The sequence below is a fragment of the Etheostoma spectabile genome, chromosome 24, assembly GCF_008692095.1.
Source record: "Etheostoma spectabile isolate EspeVRDwgs_2016 chromosome 24, UIUC_Espe_1.0, whole genome shotgun sequence".
Classification (NCBI taxonomy): domain Eukaryota; kingdom Metazoa; phylum Chordata; class Actinopteri; order Perciformes; family Percidae; genus Etheostoma; species Etheostoma spectabile.
The window spans coordinates 8,837,650-8,842,675 of NC_045756.1; the positions used below are offsets into that span (position 1 = coordinate 8,837,650).

A 5,026-nucleotide genomic window follows, 5' to 3' on the forward strand; every position below is an offset into this window, starting at 1 on the left:
TTTCCTGTAAATTAGGTTTATTGACCATGAATTACAAAAAAAACTGTAAAACTAAAGTTAATGAGTCAGTGTTATGTAGTGTTGACAATGTCAAAAAAAGTGACAAATATTTTAAAAAATGCTTCAAAAGTGTTGAAAAACGGGAAAAGACGTATGAAGAAGGTAAAAACATTGATAGAAAGCGTCAACAAAAGTGCTGATTTTCAATTTTGACGGGAAGACAACACAAGGGTTAAGTTGACCCCATCAGGAATCATTGATGAATGCCTGAATGAAAAAGTAATGTAAAATCTATTTGAAATGATGCAGTCTCCAGAATATTTCTCACAAATCTTGCACTATAAAAAAACCCCACTTCTCTCTTTTGTTCTGTGTGCTCTACCAGATGTTGGGGGGTTTTCAGGTGAGCTGTCAATCCCAGAAGCTACCGCTAAGCTGACTCTCCGATATGTCACCGCAAATGTGTGCACATCCTGCCACTCGTGGTACGGTCTTATGCCGTAAACCCCACCCCATCTGGTGCCCGAGTAGACTTAAACAAAACCCCTCGAAGCGTTGCGCAAACAGGACCTGAGCCGGGTCTGACGGCGGAGCCCCGATGATGCTCCCTCGGCTGACAGACACGATAAACAGTTTCTCTGTGGGAGCGACAGAGACCATTTGGTTCGCGCTTAGAGAAAAGTCCCGCTCTGAGCCAAACAACGAAAACTATTTACCTTAAGGTATAACCCCCCCAAAAAACAGCAAGCTGCAAAAAATGGAACGCAGCGGGAGTTGAGAATGTAGTTGACGTGAGTCATTGTTCCAGATTGTGCAGGAGACTCAAACTGTATCAGTGTTCATGGTATTTCAACAACCTCCCCAACCAGCTCCTTACTCCCAGCAAGGTGATACCTTCCCCAAAAGTTGAGTGACTTATTGTCTTTTTGTTGAGCAACTCAGATTGGTGTGTGTGTGTGTGGGGGGGGGGGATAGGGGGGAGGCGGGGCAGTCACGGATGCTTGAAAGATAAATACTTTTAATTAGGGGGCAGGGTATGATCATTAAAGGAAGCCAGACTGCTGCGAAAAGTCATTAACAATCTTAAATGAAATTTTTATTTTTATGATAGCCATTTACATGTATAATAAGAGTCAATGATTCTTGGAAGCATGCGACAGGAACAGAGTATGGCGAGAAGTCATGTAAGACAGCCAATTTAAATGAGCTGGGCTCGGCTATTCATTTCTGCTAATGAACTAGCTGTGCACGCTGCCGAAAAACGGGGGAACGTTCAGCAGTCTTAAATTTTAATATGGGGGAGGGGGGAGGGGGGTTGCACATTTATTAGGGATGGGAAAAAAACTTAGTGGTTATCAACATTTGCTTCTCCTAAATAACCGTTCATACTGGCTCCTTAAGGCGGGGAGTAAGAGAAGACGCTTTGGTAAATAAATCAAGATAAAGGATAAACAAGCTGTCGTTGCATACGGTAATTGTTTATTTGATAAAGACCCGCGGTGCCATAATGTCTGTAATTCAACTATGTTGCAATTCCCAGATAATATGCTTCTTGTGTGATAAAGTGGCTGACATATTTCGGAGAGCAAGTCAAGTTCATTAGAGCGTTTGGGAGTCTCTTTCCCAATCTTGCGGGTGCTGTGTTTCCCAGCCTGTTATTTTTTTTTATATATTTTTTTTTCTTCCTCGGTGCCTAAGTGTCTACGGTGATACCTCAGCACATAACTTAGGCCTGAGATAAGTTAGCGCCCCCCCCCCCACACCTCCTTCCTACTCTGACTGATTTGGTCGTCACTCCCCTATCAAGAGTTTGTACACAGGTCTTGGAAGTGCGAGTGAACGCAATGTCTTTTAGATGTTTTGGGAAAGTGCAGTAAAAGTATGGAGCACGAGGACACACTCTGAAGACTCATCGCCTGCGTTGTGATGCTTTTAAAAACTGTTCCGTGTAAGAATAGAAAAGCGAGAACAGAAAGTGTATCGCCGAGCCTCTTTCTGATTCCAGGGCACAATCAGAGTCTTGTGTCTGGCGTTGTCCTTGACATTCCTTCATCCCACAGCGAGGCTGGACGCGATGTGCTGGAAAGCATGACATCATTATCACTGACAGACATTTTCAAATAAATCACCTGCATTTCTCCCTTTGCCCTTTTTAAACTCCTCTCCAGGGCGTCGGAAGGATTTCTGACTTCTAACATTGCAGCAATCACAGGCTGTAGAAATCCCCCCCCCCCTCATGTTTGCTGCCTTATCGAAGCGCTCAATAAGACAGCCACATTTATTTTATGACTTTCTTTTTTTTCTTCAAAATGTGTCCGTCTGTTAGTGGTTCTTGTTTTCTTCGCACGTTTATCCAATTTTGGAGTTATTAGTTTGCCATTTTAACACCTAGTGCATCCAGGAGTGTTTCAGATGCAAAAAAACATGAATACAAAAAAATCTGGATTCTTGGCTCAAATGTGCAGGCATGGAACATTGACACAAAATGTCTGCTATTGACAACTGTAGTGTAAAAATACTGCATATAATAGAGATTCTGAAGCCTTTGTGTGTGTGTGTACCAGACACATTCAGGAGAAATGAGGCCAAATGCACAAAAGGCAGAAACTTTGAAGCGACTGCGGTGACCGGCCATAAAAATAGGAATGTTTTCAAAATAAACAGCATCAGAGCTGCTATGAAAATAGGTGGAATTACGGTCTGGCCAAGGTATTCGGGACTCCTCCTGAGTCAAACCTCAACATCGCTCTGCAAGGAGGTGTGTACCTTACTGCCTCACGTCCTCTGTGATTTACTACTGACAAAACACACTTTTCCAGCATTTGGTGGACAGAATTCATCCAAAATGCTTTCCACGACCAGAAATAGGCTCATATTTGTGGCATAAATGACTCCAGAAGAAATCAAATCCCTCTTCTTTCCTTCGTACTTTTTATGTTGTGAAAACTTTGAGATACTCAACGAGGCAAAGTTATGAAATTGGCCAAGTCTCATAAAATGTGTGTGTGTGTGCGTGTGTGTGTGTGTGTATAAAAAAAGAGGCTTTGCAGCAGCAACATTAATGCCTTTTTCTTACTATAGAAGGACCCAGGCAACCACACTTTGTCCCATTTGAATGGACTCCAGGACTGATATGTGTGTGTGTGTGTGTGTGTGTGTGTGTGTGTGTGTGTGTGTGTCTGTCAGAGGCCGCAGCAGTGAGGTGTACATGGTATAAGCCTACCTCCTACTGGAGGCAGCCGTCCCTCCCTTCAGACCACAGATAACCAGAGTTACCCAAGGTAAATAGGGGAGAGTGGAGGGCCAGTAAATCCCACCGGTCATCCCCTTGCGTCAGGCCAAAAATATGCAGCCAAATGTGATTACCCAAAGCAAACACGGTGCCTACGAGGACACGGAAATGCGAGGGAGTTTTGCCCGTGTTCAGTGTGGATTTCTAAATGCAATCTGATACTAGAGGGTTTCTTCTTCTTCTTAATCTGTTTGGTTTTGTCATTTCTTAATTTATGTGTTTTAAAGCCATTCATTTTCTCTTACTGCAACTGTGGTTTGGATGCTGTTTGGCAGCTGTGCAATCAAATGTACATGGGGGGGGGGGGGGATCCTAGCGAGGGGAAAGTTAAACTAGGACGTGCCCCATCCAGAAGACTCTGTCATTATTCCGTGAAGCCATTGACAGGGGTAGTTATCATTTCACCGCCGACGCCAAATCTTTAATTTGGAGAAAACCCTGGGATTGCGAGCCCAGGAAAAAAGCATTCCGCAACTATTACACCCATTGTCTTCAACTCTAAATAAAAAAGATGTTTTGCTTCTGGCTTTTGTGTAGCAGGATAACATTATTATAAACAATACACCCACCACCTTTTCCTGTACTATCTCAACCCAGGTTTCTGTAATGTAGGCGCTCATCTTTTGTTTAATAGCTCAGGGAGAGTCAGATACATCAGATCCTGCTGTGTGCTGTGGTGAAAGGGGGGTGGTGGTGGTGGTGGTGGTGGTGGGGGGGGGGTATTCACAATGCAACACTTGTGACATCCTTGCAGGAGCAGCAAAGCAAGAACAGATGTACAAGGCTCACAATGCAGGTTTCTTTTCTTCTTTTTAAAACACAAAGCCCCCATGTTCTCGGAAGCACCTTGATTTCATTTTTGTACCCCGGAGACAGGGAGGGAGGGACCAGGGACTTCTTAAGCTGATTGTCCAGTCGGTGTCCTCCTGTCGACCGTGGACGGATACATTTGTCAGACGGGGGGGGGTTAGTTTACGAGCGTGTCAATCCGTCGTTTATTTACAGCCACCTTTACCTGTGCCAGGACTATATCCGCCGGGTACCATTATCCTGATTGGCAGTAAGAAACCTGTTCTGTTTACCCCCATGCTCCTGGAGGGGGTTAGTTACTCAAACATCTCTCAGAGACAGCTTTTCTCTTTGGAGGCAGAAATAACCTGATTGGTTGGTGTCAATCTCAAGTCTGCAGAACTGTCTGGGAGATTGATGAGATGATTTAAAAGATTAGTGGTAGCCTAGTTTTTGGGGTTTTCTTTGAGATTATGTTTTGACCTCGGATAGGACAGGAACGTGAGGAGAAAGAGGGGGACGACATGCGGCAAAGGGCCACAGGTCAGATTCCAACACTGGGCCGCCGCTGTAAGGACTGAGCCTTGGTACGGGGGTGCACGCTCCACCAGCTGAGCTACCAGGGGCGCCCCATCCCTAGAGGTTTTAACACGCTGTCCATTTCATTGGCGCTTCAGTCTGACATACTTTTACCAGAGAATGTGACTTCTTTGTCTCCGCCCACCTGTGGTTTACCCCAACCAGTGAGGTTGCTCCCCCGACCAATGAGGTTCCTCCGGCCTCCAGAGCAGCTCCGCCCCCCTGAGGAATGTTTGTGCAACTTGTGGTTAAGGCTTGTGTTCCTTTTTTAGTTGGTAGCAAGGCACTGACTCTCTGCGCGGGGGTTGTGGCACATCAGAAAAAAACAAATGTGTGTGCTTCGGAGAAGAAAAAAAAAAAAAAAGC

At 44.8% G+C, this 5,026-nt stretch overlaps 1 protein-coding gene across 1 annotated transcript in view; it reads left to right on the forward strand.

Annotated features, from left to right (window-relative positions):
* zeb2b (zinc finger E-box binding homeobox 2b) overlaps nucleotides 1–5,026 on the forward strand; it is a 102,044-nt gene that overhangs the window by 79,346 nt on the left and 17,672 nt on the right. The window lies entirely within an intron of this gene.